We start from the raw sequence: 18,170 nt of genomic DNA, 5'->3' as shown, positions 1-18,170 counted from the left end.
TTCCTCCGGAGACAGCATTGCGAATATCTTCACATTGTCATAATGTAGATTTCATTTTCACAAGAAACATGAATGCTTGGCTTTTTCAAAAAACCAAAATGTGCTTTTTTGATAGTCTTTCTAAAAATACATTGTCCTGTTTCCACCCAGGATCGAACTGAGGACCTTCAGCGTGTTAGGCCGACGTGATAACCAATACACTATGGAAACTACAATCCGCTATAGAATTATTCTGGAATGATTACAAAATTCTAACGATCGTCTCCCAACTTCTAACTTTCTTCTGCATTTATTTGCAAATATATGACGCCCAACGCGGGGCTCGAACCCCCGACCCTGAGATTAAGAGTCTCATGCTCTACCGACTGAGCTAGCCAGGCTTACTATTGCGCTCTATTCAAATGTAATGAACCAAGTCTTATTGACGACATTTTTTCCTTTCCAGGAACCGGGAGATAACTTTTACTATGATTGGTTGGTTGTCTGTGTGTAGTTTCCATATGTCTACTTATTCTAGTCTAGTTGTCATCAAGATAAGATACATTACAAGTTATTAATTCCATTTCATTTCCTTTTCTCCTACGATTATTTTTTCCTAACGTTATACTGATGCTTCCACTCATGATCGAACTGAGGACCTTCAGCGTGTGAATCCGACGTGATAACCTCTACACTATGGAAGCCCCACAATGTTTCTGCAACATTTTATTAGCGTTGGCCACACTAAAAAAAGGTAATGTTTGGTTTGCCTGTTGATCTTGACGAGTGTGTCGTTAATCAATTAGCATGCCTCTGTGGCGCAATTGGCTAGCGCGTTCGGCTGTTAACCGGAAGGCTGGTGGTTCGATCCCACCCAGGGGCGCATGGTGAATGACTACTGTTGTTTTAATTCAATTTCTTTGCCTCATGACTCCTTTAACCAACTAAAGCGTCCAATGAAGAGCGCACACTCGCGATATGGCTTCTTTAACTGATGACTGTTAAATCTACTGAACATTTGCAGCGTAGGGTGCACGCACATGATGTTCTTCCACTGTTCGGAGCTACTGTTCCAGGTTCAGGTGTAATGTATATAGATTCCCCTCCGGTGTTTATGGAATTCTTCCCCATCCAGAGCAAGTCATTTCTCATTTCCCTAAAACAACAGTCATTGACGTTTGGCTACAGAAGAAGTCTCTTCGGGGTTATAGCACCTTTTTCAACAACCACAGTCATCATTGATTTCCCGCTTTCTGTTGACTTCCTCCGGATACAGCATTGCGAATATCTTCACATTGTCATAATGTAGATTTCATTTTCACAAGAAACATGAATGCTTGGCTTTTTCAAAAAACCAAAATGTGCTTTTTTGATAGTCTTTCTAAAAATACATTGTCCTGTTTCCACCCAGGATCGAACTGAGGACCTTCAGCGTGTTAGGCCGACGTGATAACCACTACACTATGGAAACTACAATCCGCTATAGAATTATTCTGCAATGATTACAAAATTCTAACGATCGTCTCCCAACTTCTAACTTTCATCTGCATTTATTTGCAAATATATGAGAGAAGCAATATATTGCAAATATAGACGCCCAACGGGGGGCTCGAACCCCCGACCCTGAGATTAAGAGTCTCATGCTCTACCGACTGAGCTAGCCAGGCTTACTATTGCGCTCTATTCCAATGTAATGAACCAAGTCTTATTGACGACATTTTTTCCTTTCCAGGAACCGTGAGATAACTTTTACTATGATTGGTTGGTTGTCTGTGTGTAGTTTCCATATGTCTACTTGTTCTAGTCTAGTTGTCATCAAGATAAGATACATTACAAGTTATTAATTCCATTTCATTTCCTTTTCTCCTACGATTATTTTTTCCTAACGTTATACTGATGCTTCCACTCAGGATCGAACTGAGGACCTTCAGCGTGTGAAGCCGACGTGATAACCTCTACACTATGGAAGCCCCACAATGTTTCTGCAACATTTTATTAGCGTTGGCCACACTAAAAAAAGGTAATGTTTGGTTTGCCTGTTGATCTTGACGAGTGTGTCGTTAATCAACCAGCATGCCTCTGTGGCGCAATTGGCTAGCGCGTTCGGCTGTTAACCGGAAGGCTGGTGGTTCGATCCCACCCAGGGGCGCATGGTGAATGACTACTGTTGTTTTAATTCAATTTCTTCGCCTCATGACTCCTTTAACCAACTAAAGCGTCCAATGAAGAGCGCACACTCGCGATATGGCTTCTTTAACTGATGACTGTTAAATCTACTGAACATTTGCAGCGTAGGGTGCACGCACATGATGTTCTTCCACTGTTCGGAGCTACTGTTCTAGGTTCAGGTGTAATCTATATAGATTCCCCTCCGGTGTTTATGGAATTCTTCCCCATACAGAGCAAGTCATTTCTCATTTCCCTAAAACAACAGTCATTGACGTTTGGCTACAGAAGAAGTCTCTTCGGGGTTATAGCACCTTTTTCAACAACCACAGTCATCATTGATTTCCCGCTTTCTGTTGACTTCCTCCGGATACAGCATTGCGAATATCTTCACATTGTCATAATGTAGATTTCATTTTCACAAGAAACATGAATGCTTGGCTTTTTCAAAAAACCAAAATGTGCTTTTTTGATAGTCTTTCTAAAAATACATTGTCCTGTTTCCACCCAGGATCGAACTGAGGACCTTCAGCGTGTTAGGCCGACGTGATAACCACTACACTATGGAAACTACAATCCGTTATAGAATTATTCTGGAATGATTACAAAATTCTAACGATCGTCTCCCAACTTCTAACTTTCATCTGCATTTATTTGCAAATATATGAGAGAAGCAATATATTGCAAATATAGACGCCCAACGGGGGGCTCGAACCCCCGACCCTGAGATTAAGAGTCTCATGCTCTACCGACTGAGCTAGCCAGGCTTACTATTGCGCTCTATTCCAATGTAATGAACCAAGTCTTATTGACGACATTTTTTCCTTTCCAGGAACCGTGAGATAACTTTTACTATGATTGGTTGGTTGTCTGTGTGTAGTTTCCATATGTCTACTTGTTCTAGTCTAGTTGTCATCAAGATAAGATACATTACAAGTTATTAATTCCATTTCATTTCCTTTTCTCCTACGATTATTTTTTCCTAACGTTATACTGATGCTTCCACTCAGGATCGAACTGAGGACCTTCAGCGTGTGAAGCCGACGTGATAACCTCTACACTATGGAAGCCCCACAATGTTTCTGCAACATTTTATTAGCGTTGGCCACACTAAAAAAAGGTAATGTTTGGTTTGCCTGTTGATCTTGACGAGTGTGTCGTTAATCAACCAGCATGCCTCTGTGGCGCAATTGGCTAGCGCGTTCGGCTGTTAACCGGAAGGCTGGTGGTTCGATCCCACCCAGGGGCGCATGGTGAATGACTACTGTTGTTTTAATTCAATTTCTTCGCCTCATGACTCCTTTAACCAACTAAAGCGTCCAATGAAGAGCGCACACTCGCGATATGGCTTCTTTAACTGATGACTGTTAAATCTACTGAACATTTGCAGCGTAGGGTGCACGCACATGATGTTCTTCCACTGTTCGGAGCTACTGTTCTAGGTTCAGGTGTAATCTATATAGATTCCCCTCCGGTGTTTATGGAATTCTTCCCCATACAGAGCAAGTCATTTCTCATTTCCCTAAAACAACAGTCATTGACGTTTGGCTACAGAAGAAGTCTCTTCGGGGTTATAGCACCTTTTTCAACAACCACAGTCATCATTGATTTCCCGCTTTCTGTTGACTTCCTCCGGATACAGCATTGCGAATATCTTCACATTGTCATAATGTAGATTTCATTTTCACAAGAAACATGAATGCTTGGCTTTTTCAAAAAACCAAAATGTGCTTTTTTGATAGTCTTTCTAAAAATACATTGTCCTGTTTCCACCCAGGATCGAACTGAGGACCTTCAGCGTGTTAGGCCGACGTGATAACCACTACACTATGGAAACTACAATCCGTTATAGAATTATTCTGGAATGATTACAAAATTCTAACGATCGTCTCCCAACTTCTAACTTTCATCTGCATTTATTTGCAAATATATGAGAGAAGCAATATATTGCAAATATAGACGCCCAACGGGGGGCTCGAACCCCCGACCCTGAGATTAAGAGTCTCATGCTCTACCGACTGAGCTAGCCAGGCTTACTATTGCGCTCTATTCCAATGTAATAAACCAAGTCTTATTGACGACATTTTTTCCTTTCCAGGAACCGTGAGATAACTTTTACTATGATTGGTTGGTTGTCTGTGTGTAGTTTCCATATGTCTACTTGTTCTAGTCTAGTTGTCATCAAGATAAGATACATTACAAGTTATTAATTCCATTTCATTTCCTTTTCTCCTACGATTATTTTTTCCTAACGTTATACTGATGCTTCCACTCAGGATCGAACTGAGGACCTTCAGCGTGTGAAGCCGACGTGATAACCTCTACACTATGGAAGCCCCACAATGTTTCTGCAACATTTTATTAGCGTTGGCCACACTAAAAAAAGGTAATGTTTGGTTTGCCTGTTGATCTTGACGAGTGTGTCGTTAATCAACCAGCATGCCTCTGTGGCGCAATTGGCTAGCGCGTTCGGCTTTGACTAGACGTGTCTAACTGATCTCCCAAGTGTGACATCTTGCTGTGAGTCAAAAAACTATTTGTTCTTTTTTTTGTTCTCTTTATTGTATTGTTGCTTGTCTTTCGTGTTTCTCTTGTTGTTTGCTAAGCGCCATTTTGCTTTTTGTTCCATTTTTTTTGTATTGTTTCTTTTTCCGTCTCCTTGCCCCTTGATTGTGGGTAAAATGGGAACGGAATCCCCAGACGTCTGGCCACGTACTGCCGAAATCTCTTTTGGTAATACTGAAGTGACCAGGCATGAATTCTACGAATGTTTCGAGCAGGGTAGTAACGAATCTGATTGCATCTTTGATGCAGTTTGTCGCCTACCAGGACGAGCTTTTTGTGTTTTCCGAATTGGGTTCAAGACCGTCAAAGACCACATTGAATTCTTGGATAAATTTAGTGCTAAAGAGTCTGTTGTTATTAGTGGCAAGGAGGTCCGAATTAGAGTTAGAGATAGGTCAGTTAACCTTGTACGCGTTAGAATCCAACATTTCAAATTCGATGATGACCTTAGCCTGCTCAACAAGAGATTGCGTGAGTATGGAGTGATTTCTCGGATTTGTTGGGACACGTACCAATTTAGATCGCTTCCAAGGTGGAACGGGATAAAGACTGGAGTTGTCAATGTGGATATGGAAATCCACAAGAGCATCCCGTCTTATATCACCTTTGGAAGCTACAAGGAACCAATAATGGTGTCTTATGCAGGGCAAATGCAGACATGCCGCATGTGTGATTCTCCCACCCATGTTTTAGCTAATTGCCCCAAGCAACCCCGTAGTTTAACCACTCCCAGCACCATTTCAAAAGGCCCCATTGGAACACGTAGCTATAGTAGTGTACTAACAAATCGTGGGCCAGTTAGGACAACTGCTAGGAAGCCCCAGGAGACAGACCCGATTGGTGGCGGGAAAATGCCAATTGCTCCAACTGTTGACGCTGATTCATTCCCTGAGTTAGCCCAGAGGCCAACGACGTCGACTGTTGTCGTTCTTGATGGAGCTCCAGAAGATCCAATTTCGAGACCCGATGGAACTGAATCTTCTTCTGACACCGATTCTGACGCTGAAGACACTAACTGTGTAGGTTCGTCTGTTGCGTCCAAATCGGTTAAGAAAAAGAAAATTAAACATACGAGAGAATTCCGTGACCAACAAAAACAATCAAAAAAGAGGAGTCGTACTGCCTCTTCCTCTGGTTCGGGCGAGGTAGCTGAAGAAATTGCATCTGGTGTAGCTCAGTTGGTTGAACTCGGGTCTCCGACTCGGTGTGGATATTAATTCTTTTCCCGCCCTTTCGGGGGGGAACGATGTTCCACCCGCTCCAATCTCACCTGGAGTACCATCTATTCCATCCACGATAGATCAGATGGATAACGAGGTGTTTGAAGAGATGGATGCAACCGAGGTGGTTTCGATTTCAAATCCTGATGAAGACATTTCTTTTTCTGGTGGGAGTATTCAGCCAGGACAACGCCCACTTGATAGCCAGGAGGCTAGTCATGTGAGTGAGACTCAGGAGTCCTTGGGCGTCCCCCTCGGCACTCCATCAACCCCCATAGAAGATAAAACTCTCAAAGCAATGGAGGCCGTTAGAAGGAAAAAAGCCCACGATAACAAAACCCAACCCTCTAAACCCAAATTTAAATATTAATCATGACTAACATCGCGACATATAATATCAACAGAATATCGTCACCTGACAAACTTCAAATAATACTCAATTTCTTTTTACATCATAAACTTGATATTATATGTTTGCAAGAAGTAGTATTTCACTCTAGCACCGTATTTACTAAACATTACCAGATGCACACAAATCTCGGTCCTAGACAACATGGGACAGCCATCCTAGTACGACACGGGCTGAGCGCCAAAAACATTTTGTTTGAACCGGAGGGGAGGCTGATAGCCATGGAAGTAAAGGGTCTTGCTTTCGTGTGTATTTACGCCCCATCTGGTGACCAAAATAAAAGTTATAGAGATTCTTTCCTAGGGCAAACTATTCCGGCTTATGTTGCCCAGTATAAGGCACCAGCAATTATAATGGGAGATTTTAATGCCGTTGACGAGATCGATGACCGTAAAAGTAGCAAGACAACACCACCTAAAATTAGACTAGCATTACTAGAACCCCTCCGAGATTTAGTAAAAGCCTTTTCATTAACAGATGTCTGGAGAGAAATTCGGAAAAATGAACCTTGTTGGACGTACAATTGTGCGGCTAGCCAGGCTAGATTAGACCGAATTTATTGCCACCATCACGTAAAATTTTCTGATATCCATTTGCACGACTTACCACTCGGGGATCACAGACCAATCGTAGGGTATATAAACAGCACCAACCCTCCTAATGTAGTGAGAAACAAGTCAAGGAATTTATGGAAACTTAACTCATCAATTCTTGAGGAAGAAGAATATATAAACTTGGTGCATGTCTTCATTGAAGAAATGTTCCAACACCCATCCCGTATGGAAAACGTAGACCATTGGTGGGAGATTATTTTCAAACCTAGCCTTAGGCGATTATCAATTAACTATTGTAAAAAGAGAATCTGTGATCAGAGAGTCAAAAGGAAATTTCTCCAACATCAACTAAAAGAAACCGTGAACAATGTAAATTTCAATCATGCGCTTTACATGGAGTTGAAACGTGAGTTTCTAGCCTGGGAGCGAGAAGCATTGAGGGGATTTGCTATACGTTCACGCGTTCAAAGTATAGCCGAAGAAGAGCCATCTACCTTTCATATGAACAAGTCAACGAGCAATTTCCAGAAGTCTCTGATCACTCAGCTCAAAACTAATGATAACTGTAAAATTACCCAACCTGAGCAGATTAATCAAGAAATAATTGAACACTTTAGTAGAATTTTTCAGAACCAGCCCTCCCTCAATACCCAATTAGCTGGACAATTTCTAGAAGGGATTAGAGGTGCACTTACCCGTACAAAACCCACTAAAAACAATTTGGGTGTATCAGTGGTAGCTCAGTCGTTAAACGCTCAAGCGTTGAATCGAGGAGTACTAGGTTCGATCCCGGAGAGTGGCAACTTTCTTGTAGATCCGTTCACAGTAAATGAAATTAACAACGCCCTTAAGGCAACTAAAAAGAACAAGGCCCCGGGTACAGATGGCATTCCTTTTGAGTTTTATATAAAATTTTGGGATGTTATTGGTGTTCATTTTCTGGAAATGATGAATTGCGTCCTCGAAAAAAGAAAACTCCAGCCGTCGCAGGGAAGGGCAGCTATAAGATTAGTCCCAAAAATCCCAACACCGAGTAAAATCACCGATTACCGACCAATCTCTTTGTTAAATACCGATTATAAGTTAATCGCGTCAGTATTGGCTTTTCGTCTGAGAAAATCTCTTCAAAACTCTCTAGACTCACATCAAAAAGGTGGTGTACCCGGCCGCTATATCTTTGACAGCTTGTGTTTAATCCGAGATGTCATTGATAATACAGGTCGTAAATCAAAAGAGGTATCTTCTCTCAAACCGGCCGCCATTATCGCGTACGATTTAGAGAAAGCATATGACCTTGTCAATCGAGACGTTCTGTGGGAAGTAATGACAGCCATGGGCTATCCCCCCCTCTTTGTTGATTGGTTGAAAACGCTGTACAGTATAACTGAACTATGCCCATTGAACGGTAATGACATAGTCGGTACTGTGGACAATGCACAATCCGTGCGACAGGGGTGCCCCCTGTCAGTCCATCTGTTTGCCCTCTATATTGAACCGCTTTTAGTTTGCTTGTCTAGGGGTATTGACGGAATTGAACACTACGGAAAACGCATCAAAGTTCGTGCATATGTAGATGATCTAGTAGTTTTTGTCTCATCAATGAAAGATGTACGTCGTGCATCCGAGATTATTCTAGAATTTTGTGCCTGGACAAATGCACGTATTAACAAGGGGAAGACAAAATTACTTGGTCTAGGCACTTGGACCTTAAATCAATGTCCACAGGCCGTAGTAGCGCAGACGGTAGTAGCGTCGGCTGGGATTCCTGAGGTTAGGAGTTCGATCCCACGTAGAAGCAATTTCAATCAAACTCATCCTAAACGTACTTGGCCACATGATTGGATAACTCAAGTAGACAACTTGAAAATTCTTGGTATTACTTTTTCTTCTGAAATAAAAACAACAGTAAGAGACAATTGGCAAAGACAGTTCAACATCATACAAAATATTCTTATCACAAACACACACCGTCATTTCACTTTTATGGTCGCGTCCTATTCATCAAACAACATGTCTTATCACAACTTGTTCATATAGCTCATGTACTCCCTTGCAACAAAACCCAAGCCCTTCTCCTCCAACAAAAATGCAACAAATTTCTTTGGGCACAACGAAGAGAGCACCCACCCCTAAATGTTTTGATCCGCCCCCGACTCCAAGGTGGACTTGGAGTCACCTTACTTTTTCAATTCTTCCAATCCCTTTTCACCCGTCAAATCTTTAAATCTTTAATCCATCCCGAGGCTATTGAGAGAGCTGCAGCCGTTTATTGGTTGGGTCCACACCTCAAGAATCTCCTTCAACAAATCATCCAGCCCAGATTTAATGCAACCCATTCATCACATCCATATTTCACCACCGCACTTTCAACCATCACCGCTCTACTTAAAGCTGGCATCTTCACATCGTCAACCGTATCCAATCACCGCGCCACCTACAATCACCTGATCGCTAACCTTGGGCAACCAGGGAGAACCGAAGTTGCGAAACCAGACTTCGACTGGGCTTCCATCTGGCGTTGGGTGGCCAAAATGAAAGGAAGAAACGCTGAACTGGTCTGGGATTTCAACCATAATCAGCTCCCTACCAAAATGCGCCTCACAAGCCTCAGACTTTCTAGAAATGACCAATGTCCTCTATGCAATAGCGGCCAAGAAACTGACGACCATCTTATGTTACTCTGTTCTGAGAAAGTCCACATCAGTTTATGGCTTCGAATTCAACTAACGAAACTTGGATGTCAAAAACCACTCAAATCAACAATAAATGGAGACATTGGAAATGGCCCCAATAAAGAGAAAATACTGGCACTCATCCAATCCTACATCATCACCGTCTGGACCGCCCGCAGCCAAAACCTCACCCCAGCCATCAATGAAATACAGTCTCTCTGGTCAAGCCTCCTTCATTCAAAAAATTCTCCCCAGATGTCACCTTCTAATCCATAAATATTCCCTCTCAAAATTCTCAACAGATTTCTTCTTATCTTTATACAACATTGTTCTCTCATTACAGTTAATATTTCTTGGATCCCCCCCAGATGTCGTATTGTTAAATTTCACATTTTTCACCAAAATCATTTGTCCTCTTTCATTTCCGTCTCGAAATGTTTCTTTTTCTTTGTAATGTTTCTCCTTGGCCACAGCAAGTCACTTATGTCACAAATCACTTAAATGCCCCAAGTATCTGTAATGCAATTTAAATTTTAATTGTGACAATAAATCGTTTAAATATAAAAAAAAAACCGGAAGGCTGGTGGTTCGATCCCACCCAGGGGCGCATGGTGAATGACTACTGTTGTTTTAATTCAATTTCTTTGCCTCATGACTCCTTTAACCAACTAAAGCGTCCAATGAAGAGCGCACACTCGCGATATGGCTTCTTTAACTGATGACTGTTAAATCTACTGAACATTTGCAGCGTAGGGTGCACGCACATGATGTTCTTCCACTGTTCGGAGCTACTGTTCCAGGTTCAGGTGTAATCTATATAGATTCCCCTCCGGTGTTTATGGAATTCTTCCCCATCCAGAGCAAGTCATTTCTCATTTCCCTAAAACAACAGTCATTGACGTTTGGCTACAGAAGAAGTCTCTTCGGGGTTATAGCACCTTTTTCAACAACCACAGTCATCATTGATTTCCCGCTTTCTGTTGACTTCCTCCGGATACAGCATTGCGAATATCTTCACATTGTCATAATGTAGATTTCATTTTCACAAGAAACATGAATGCTTGGCTTTTTCAAAAAACCAAAATGTGCTTTTTTGATAGTCGTTCTAAAAATACATTGTCCTGTTTCCACCCAGGATCGAACTGAGGACCTTCAGCGTGTTAGGCCGACGTGATAACCACTACACTATGGAAACTACAATCCGCTATAGAATTATTCTGGAATGATTACAAAATTCTAACGATCGTCTCCCAACTTCTAACTTTCATCTGCATTTATTTGCAAATATATGACGCCCAACGGGGGGCTCGAACCCCCGACCCTGAGATTAAGAGTCTCATGCTCTACCGACTGAGCTAGCCAGGCTTACTATTGCGCTCTATTCCAATGTAATGAACCAAGTCTTATTGACGACATTTTTTCCTTTCCAGGAACCGTGAGATAACTTTTACTATGATTGGTTGGTTGTCTGTGTGTAGTTTCCAGATGTCTACTTGTTCTAGTCTAGTTGTCATCAAGATAAGATACATTACAAGTTATTAATTCCATTTCATTTCCTTTTCTCCTACGATTATTTTTTCCTAACGTTATACTGATGCTTCCACTCAGGATCGAACTGAGGACCTTCAGCGTGTGAAGCCGACGTGATAACCTCTACACTATGGAAGCCCCACAATGTTTCTGCAACATTTTATTAGCGTTGGCCACACTAAAAAAAGGCAATGTTTGGTTTGCCTGTTGATCTTGACGAGTGTGTCGTTAATCAACCAGCATGCCTCTGTGGCGCAATTGGCTAGCGCGTTCGGCTGTTAACCGGAAGGCTGGTGGTTCGATCCCACCCAGGGGCGCATGGTGAATGACTACTGTTGTTTTAATTCAATTTCTTCGCCTCATGACACCTTTAACCAACTAAAGCGTCCAATGAAGAGCGCACACTCGCGATATGGCTTCTTTAACTGATGACTGTTAAATCTACTGAACATTTGCAGCGTAGGGTGCACGCACATGATGTTCTTCCACTGTTCGGAGCTACTGTTCCAGGTTCAGGTGTAATCTATATAGATTCCCCTCCGGTGTTTATGGAATTCTTCCCCATCCAGAGCAAGTCATTTCTCATTTCCCTAAAACAACAGTCATTGACGTTTGGCTACAGAAGAAGTCTCTTCGGGGTTATAGCACCTTTTTCAACAACCACAGTCATCATTGATTTCCCGCTTTCTGTTGACTTCCTCCGGGTACAGCATTGCGAATATCTTCACATTGTCATAATGTAGATTTCATTTTCACAAGAAACATGAATGCTTGGCTTTTTCAAAAAACCAAAATGTGCTTTTTTGATAGTCTTTCTAAAAATACATTGTCCTGTTTCCACCCAGGATCGAACTAAGGACCTTCAGCGTGTTAGGCCGACGTGATAACCACTACACTATGGAAACTACAATTCCGCTATAGAATTATTCTGGAATGATTACAAAATTCTAACGATCGTCTCCCAACTTCTAACTTTCATCTGCATTTATTTGCAAATATATGAGAGAAGCAATATATTGTAAATATAGACGCCCAACGGGGGGCTCGAACCCCCGACCCTGAGATTAAGAGTCTCATGCTCTACCGACTGAGCTAGCCAGGCTTACTATTGCGCTCTATTCCAATGTAATGAACCAAGTCTTATTGACGACATTTTTTCCTTTCCAGGAACCGTGAGATAACTTTTACTATGATTGGTTGGTTGTCTGTGTGTACTTTCCAGATGTCTACTTGTTCTAGTCTAGTTGTCATCAAGATAAGATACATTACAAGTTATTAATTCCATTTCATTTCCTTTTCTCCTACGATTATTTTTTCCTAACGTTATACTGATGCTTCCATTCAGGATCGAACTGAGGACCTTCAGCGTGTGAAGCCGACGTGATAACCTCTACACTATGGAAGCCCCACAATGTTTCTGCAACATTTTATTAGCGTTGGCCACACTAAAAAAAGGTAATGTTTGGTTTGCCTGTTGATCTTGACGAGTGTGTCGTTAATCAACCAGCATGCCTCTGTGGCGCAATTGGCTAGCGCGTTCGGCTGTGACTAGACGTGTATAACTGAGCTCCCAAGTGTGACATCTTGCTGTGAGTCAAAAAACTATTTGTTCTTTTTTTTGTTTCTCTTCTGTTGTATTGTTGCTTGTGTGTCCTGTTTCCCTTGTTGTTTGTTGAGCGCCATTTTGGTTTTGTTCCCTCTTTTTGCATTTTTCTCCCCGTCCTTTTGCCCCTGTTATTGTGGGTAAAATGGATCGGAATCCCCAGACGTCTGGCCACGTACTGCCGAAATCTCTTTTGGTAATACTGAAGTGACCAGGCATGAGTTCTACGAATGTTTCGAGCACGACAGTAATGAATCTGATAGCATCTTTGATGCAGTTTCTCGCCTACCAGGACGAGCTATTTGCGTTTTCCGAATTGGGTTCAAGACCGTCAATGACCATATTGAATTTTTGAATAAATTTAGTGCTAAAGAATCAGTAGTCATTAGTGGCAAGGAGGTCAAAATTAGAGTGAGAGATAGGTCAGTTAACCTTGTACGCGTTAGAATTCAACATTTCAAATTCGATGATGACCTAAGCCTGCTAAACAAGAGATTGCGTGAGTATGGAGTGATTTCTCGGATTTTTTGGGACACGTATCAGGATAGATCGCTCCCAAGGTGGAACGGGATAAAGACTGGAATTGTCAACGTGGATATGGAAATCCACAAGAGCATTCCGTCTTATATCACCTTTGGAAGCTACAAGGAACCAATAATGGTGTCTTATGCAGGGCAAATGCACACATGCCGCATGTGTGATTCTCCCACCCATGTCTTAGCTAATTGCCCCAAGCAACCCCGTAGTTTAACAAACCCCAGCACCATTTCAAAAGGCCCCATTGGAACACGTAGCTATAGCAGTGTATTACTAACAAATCGTGGCCCAGTTAGGACAACTGTTAGGAAGCCCCAGGAGACAGGCCCGATTGGTGGCGGGCAAATGCCAATTGCTCCAACTGTTGACGCTGATACATTCCCCGAGTTAGCCCAGAGGCCAACGACGTCGACTGTTGTCGTTCTTGATGGAGCTCCAGAGGATCAGATTTCGAAACCCGATGGAACTGAATCTTCTTCTGACACCGATGCTGACGCTGAAGACACCAACTGTGTAGGTTCGTCTGTTGCGTCCAAATTGGTCAAGAAAAAGAAAATGAAACAGACGAGGGAATTCCGTGACCAACAAAAACAATCAAAAAAGAGGAGTCGTACTGCCTCTTCCTCTGGCTCGGGCGAGGTAGCTGAGGAAATTGTATCTGGTGTAGCTCAGTTGGTTGAACTCGGGTCTCCGACTCGAGAGGTTCCAGTTTCGATACCGGGTGCGGACATTAATTCTTTTCCCGCCCTCTCTGGGGGGAACGATGTTCCACCCGCTCCAATCTCACCTGGAGTACCATCTATTCCATCCACGATAGATCAGATGGATAACGAGGTGGTTGAAGAGATGGATGCAACCGAAGTGGTTTCGATTTCAAATCCTGATGAAGACATTTCTTTTTCTGGTGGGAGTATTCAGCCAGGACAACGGCCACTTGATAGCCAGGAGGCTAGTCATGTGAGTGAGACTCAGGAGTCCTTGGGCGTCCCCCTCGGCACTCCATCAACCCCCATAGTAGATAAAACTCTCAAAGCAATGGAGGCCGTTAGAAGGAAAAAAGCCCACGATAACAAAACCCAACCCTCTAAACCCAAATTTAAATATTAATCATGACTAACATCGCGACATATAATATCAACAGAATATCGTCACCTGACAAACTTCAAATAATACTCAATTTCTTTTTACATAATAAACTTGATATTATATGTTTGCAAGAAGTAGTATTTCACTCTAGCACCGTATTTACTAAACATTACCAGATGCACACAAATCTCGGTCCTAGACAACATGGGACAGCCATCCTAGTACGACACGGGCTGAGCGCCAAAAACATTTTGTTTGAACCGGAGGGGAGGCTGATAGCCATGGAAGTAAAGGGTCTTGCTTTCGTGTGTATTTACGCCCCATCTGGTGACCAAAATAAAAGTTATAGAGATTCTTTCCTCCGGCAAACTATTCCGGCTTATGTTGCCCAGTATAAGGCACCAGCAATTATATTGGGAGATTTTAATGCCGTTGACGAGATCGATGACCGTAAAAGTAGCAAGACAACACCACCTAAAATTAGACTAGCATTACTAGAACCCCTCCGAGATTTAGTAAAAGCCCTTTCATTAACAGATGTCTGGAGAGAAATTCGGAAAAATGAACCTTGTTGGACGTACAATTGTGCGGCTAGCCAGGCTAGATTGGACCGAATTTATTGCCACCATCACGTAAAATTTTCTGATATCCATTTGCACGACTTACCACTCGGGGATCACAGACCAATCGTAGGGTATATAAACAGCACCACCCCTCCTAGTGTAGTGAGGAACAAGTCAAGGAATTTATGGAAACTTAACTCATCAATTCTTGAGGAAGAAGAATATATAAACTTGGTGCATGTCTTTATTGAAGAAATGTCTCAACACCCATCCCGTATTGAAAACGTAGATCATTGGTGGGAGATTATTTTCAAACCTAGCCTCAGGCGATTATCAATGAACTATTGTAAAAAGAGAATCTGTGATCAGAGAGTCAAAAGGAAATTACTCCAACATCAACTAAAAGAAACCGTGAACAATGTAAATTTCAATCATGCGCGTTACATGGAGTTGAAACGTGAGTTTCTAGCCTGGGAGCGAGAAGCATTGAGGGGATTTGCAATACGTTCACGCGTTCAAAGTATAGCCGAAGAAGAGCCATCTACCTTTCATATGAACAAGTCAACGAGCAATTTCCAGAAGTCTCTGATCACTCAGCTCAAAACTAATGATAACTGTAAAATTACCCAACCTGAGCAGATTAATCAAGAAATAATTGAACACTTTAGTAGAATTTTTCAGAACCAGCCCTCCCCCAATACCCAATTAGCTGGAAAATTTCTAGAAGGGATTAGAGGTGCACTTACCCGTACAAAACCCACTAAAAACGATTCGGGTGTATCAGTGGTAGCTCAGTCGTTAAACGCTCAAGCGTTGAATCGAGGAGTACTAGGTTCGATCCCGGAGAGTGGCAACTTTCTTGTAGATCCGTTCACAGTAGATGAAATTAACATCGCCCTTAAGGCAACTAAAAAGAACAAGGCCCCGGGTACAGATGGCATTCCTTTTGAGTTTTATATAAAATTTTGGGATGTTATTGGTGTTCATTTTCTGGAAATGATGAATTGCGTCCTCGAAAAAAGAAAACTCCAGCCGTCGCAGGGAAGGGCAGCTATAAGATTAGTCCCAAAAATCCCATCACCGAGTAAAATCACCGATTACCGACCAATCTCTTTGTTAAATACCGATTATAAGTTAATCGCGTCAGTATTGGCTTTTCGTCTGAGAAAATCTCTTCAAAACTCTCTAGACTCACATCAAAAAGGTGGTGTACCCGGCCGCTATATCTTTGACAGCTTGTGTTTAATCCGAGATGTCATTGATAATACAGGTCGTAAATCAAAAGAGGTATCTTCTCTCAAACCGGCCGCCATTCTCGCGTACGATTTAGAGAAAGCATATGACCTTGTCAATCGAGACGTTCTGTGGGAAGTAATGACTGCCATGGGCTATCCCCCCCTCTTTGTTGATTGGTTGAAGACGCTGTACAGTATAACTGAACTATGGCCATTGAACGGTAATGACATAGTCGGTACTGTGGACAATGCACAATCCGTGCGACAGGGGTGCCCTCTGTCAGTCCATCTGTTTGCCCTCTATATTGAACCGCTTTTAGTTTGCTTGTCTAGGGGTATTGACGGAATTGAACACTACGGAAAACGCATCAAAGTTCGTGCATATGTAGATGATCTAGTAGTTTTTGTCTCATCAATGAAAGATGTACGTCGTGCATGCGAGATTATTCTAGAATTTTGTGCCTGGACAAATGCACGTATTAACAAGGGGAAGACAAAATTACTTGGTCTAGGCACTTGGACCTTAAATCAATATCCACAGGCCGTAGTAGCGCAGACGGTAGCGGCGTCGGCTGGGATTCCTAAGGTTAGGAGTTCGATCCCACGTAGAAGCAATTTCAATCAAACTCATCCTAAAAGTACTTGGCCACATGATTGGATAACTCAAGTAGACAATTTGAAAATTCTTGGAATTACTTTTTCTTCTGAAATAAAAACAACAGTAAGAGACAATTGGCAAAGACAGTACAACATCATACAAAATATTCTTATCACAAACACACACCGTCATTTCACTTTTTATGGTCGCGCCCTATTCATCAAACAACATGTCTTATCACAACTTGTTCATATAGCTCATGTACTCCCTTGCAACAAAACCCAAGCCCTTCTCCTCCAACAAAAATGCAACAAATTTCTTTGGGCACAACGAAGAGAGCACCCACCCCTAAATGTTTTGATCCGCCCCCGACTCCAAGGTGGACTTGGAGTCACCTTACTTTTTCAATTCTTCCAATCCCTTTTCACCCGTCAAATCTTTAAATCTTTAATCCATCCCGAGGCTATTGAGAGAGCTGCAGCCGTTTATTGGTTGGGTCCACACCTCAAGAATCTCCTTCAACAAATCACCCAGCCCAGATTTAATGCAACCCATTCATCACATCCATACTTCACCACCGCACTTTCAACCATCACCGATCTACTTAAAGCTGGCATCTTCACATCGTCAACCGTATCCAATCACCGCGCCACCTACAATCACCTGATCGCTAACCTTGGGCAACCAGGGAGAACCGAAGTTGCGAAACCAGACCTCGACTGGGCTTCCATCTGGCGTTGGGTGGCCAAAATGAAAGGAAGAAACGCTGAACTGGTCTGGGATTTCAACCATAATCAGCTCCCTACCAAAATGCGCCTCACAAGCCTCAGACTTTCTAGAAATGACCAATGTCCTCTATGCAATGGCGACCAAGAAACTGACGACCATCTTATGTTACTCTGTTCTGAGAAAGTCCACATCAGTTTATGGCTTCGAATTCAACTAACGAAACTTGGATGTCAAAAACCACTCAAATCAACAATAAATGGAGACATTGGAAATGGCCCCAATAAAGAGAAAATACTGGCCCTCATGCAATCCTACATCATCACCGTCTGGACCGCCCGCAGCCAAAACCTCACCCCAGCCATCAATGAAATACAGTCTCTCTGGTCAAGCCTCCTTCATTCAAAAAATTCTCCCCAGATGTCACCTTCTAATCCATAAATATTCTCTCTCAAAATTCTCAACAGATTTCTTCTTACCTTTATACAACATTGTTCTCTCATTACAACTATTATTTCTTGGATCCCCCCCCCAGATGTCGTATTGTTAAATTCCACATTTTTTACTAAAATCATTTGTCCTCTTTCATTTCCGTCTCGAAATGTTTTCTTTTTCTGTTTGTAATGTTTCTCCTTGGCCACAGCAAGTCACTTATGTCACAAATCTCGTAAATGCCCCAAGTATCTGTAAAGAAATTTAAATTTTAATTGTGACAATAAATCGTTTA

At 42.2% G+C, this 18,170-nt stretch overlaps 21 non-coding genes across 21 annotated transcripts; 4 read left to right on the top strand and 17 right to left on the bottom strand.

Annotated features, from left to right (window-relative positions):
• Positions 1-137: 137 nt before the first annotated feature.
• On the bottom strand, positions 138-210 carry Trnav-aac. The gene has a single exon. It is a non-coding gene; the product is annotated as a tRNA-Val (tRNA).
• A 97-nt stretch (positions 211-307) lies between these two features.
• Positions 308-380, bottom strand: Trnak-cuu. The gene has a single exon. It is a non-coding gene; the product is annotated as a tRNA-Lys (tRNA).
• Positions 381-788: 408 nt separating this feature from the next.
• Trnan-guu lies at positions 789-862 on the top strand. Its single transcript has one exon. It is a non-coding gene; the product is annotated as a tRNA-Asn (tRNA).
• Positions 863-1,377: 515 nt separating this feature from the next.
• On the bottom strand, positions 1,378-1,450 carry Trnav-aac. Its single transcript has one exon. It is a non-coding gene; the product is annotated as a tRNA-Val (tRNA).
• A 123-nt stretch (positions 1,451-1,573) lies between these two features.
• Positions 1,574-1,646, bottom strand: Trnak-cuu. The gene has a single exon. It is a non-coding gene; the product is annotated as a tRNA-Lys (tRNA).
• Positions 1,647-1,876: 230 nt separating this feature from the next.
• Positions 1,877-1,949, bottom strand: Trnav-cac. Its single transcript has one exon. It is a non-coding gene; the product is annotated as a tRNA-Val (tRNA).
• A 105-nt stretch (positions 1,950-2,054) lies between these two features.
• Trnan-guu lies at positions 2,055-2,128 on the top strand. The gene has a single exon. It is a non-coding gene; the product is annotated as a tRNA-Asn (tRNA).
• Positions 2,129-2,643: 515 nt separating this feature from the next.
• Trnav-aac lies at positions 2,644-2,716 on the bottom strand. Its single transcript has one exon. It is a non-coding gene; the product is annotated as a tRNA-Val (tRNA).
• Positions 2,717-2,839: 123 nt separating this feature from the next.
• Trnak-cuu lies at positions 2,840-2,912 on the bottom strand. The gene has a single exon. It is a non-coding gene; the product is annotated as a tRNA-Lys (tRNA).
• Positions 2,913-3,142: 230 nt separating this feature from the next.
• Positions 3,143-3,215, bottom strand: Trnav-cac. Its single transcript has one exon. It is a non-coding gene; the product is annotated as a tRNA-Val (tRNA).
• A 105-nt stretch (positions 3,216-3,320) lies between these two features.
• Positions 3,321-3,394, top strand: Trnan-guu. The gene has a single exon. It is a non-coding gene; the product is annotated as a tRNA-Asn (tRNA).
• A 515-nt stretch (positions 3,395-3,909) lies between these two features.
• Positions 3,910-3,982, bottom strand: Trnav-aac. Its single transcript has one exon. It is a non-coding gene; the product is annotated as a tRNA-Val (tRNA).
• Positions 3,983-4,105: 123 nt separating this feature from the next.
• Trnak-cuu lies at positions 4,106-4,178 on the bottom strand. Its single transcript has one exon. It is a non-coding gene; the product is annotated as a tRNA-Lys (tRNA).
• Positions 4,179-4,408: 230 nt separating this feature from the next.
• Trnav-cac lies at positions 4,409-4,481 on the bottom strand. Its single transcript has one exon. It is a non-coding gene; the product is annotated as a tRNA-Val (tRNA).
• A 6,206-nt stretch (positions 4,482-10,687) lies between these two features.
• Trnav-aac lies at positions 10,688-10,760 on the bottom strand. The gene has a single exon. It is a non-coding gene; the product is annotated as a tRNA-Val (tRNA).
• A 97-nt stretch (positions 10,761-10,857) lies between these two features.
• On the bottom strand, positions 10,858-10,930 carry Trnak-cuu. The gene has a single exon. It is a non-coding gene; the product is annotated as a tRNA-Lys (tRNA).
• Positions 10,931-11,160: 230 nt separating this feature from the next.
• Positions 11,161-11,233, bottom strand: Trnav-cac. The gene has a single exon. It is a non-coding gene; the product is annotated as a tRNA-Val (tRNA).
• A 105-nt stretch (positions 11,234-11,338) lies between these two features.
• Trnan-guu lies at positions 11,339-11,412 on the top strand. The gene has a single exon. It is a non-coding gene; the product is annotated as a tRNA-Asn (tRNA).
• A 515-nt stretch (positions 11,413-11,927) lies between these two features.
• Trnav-aac lies at positions 11,928-12,000 on the bottom strand. The gene has a single exon. It is a non-coding gene; the product is annotated as a tRNA-Val (tRNA).
• Positions 12,001-12,124: 124 nt separating this feature from the next.
• Trnak-cuu lies at positions 12,125-12,197 on the bottom strand. Its single transcript has one exon. It is a non-coding gene; the product is annotated as a tRNA-Lys (tRNA).
• A 230-nt stretch (positions 12,198-12,427) lies between these two features.
• On the bottom strand, positions 12,428-12,500 carry Trnav-cac. Its single transcript has one exon. It is a non-coding gene; the product is annotated as a tRNA-Val (tRNA).
• Positions 12,501-18,170: the final 5,670 nt, after the last annotated feature.

This window comes from Daphnia pulex, chromosome 3 (genome assembly GCF_021134715.1).
Source record: "Daphnia pulex isolate KAP4 chromosome 3, ASM2113471v1".
Lineage (NCBI taxonomy): Eukaryota > Metazoa > Arthropoda > Branchiopoda > Diplostraca > Daphniidae > Daphnia > Daphnia pulex.
Note: the sequence above shows the minus strand (reverse complement) of the source record. Positions and strands in the feature narration are given on the sequence as shown.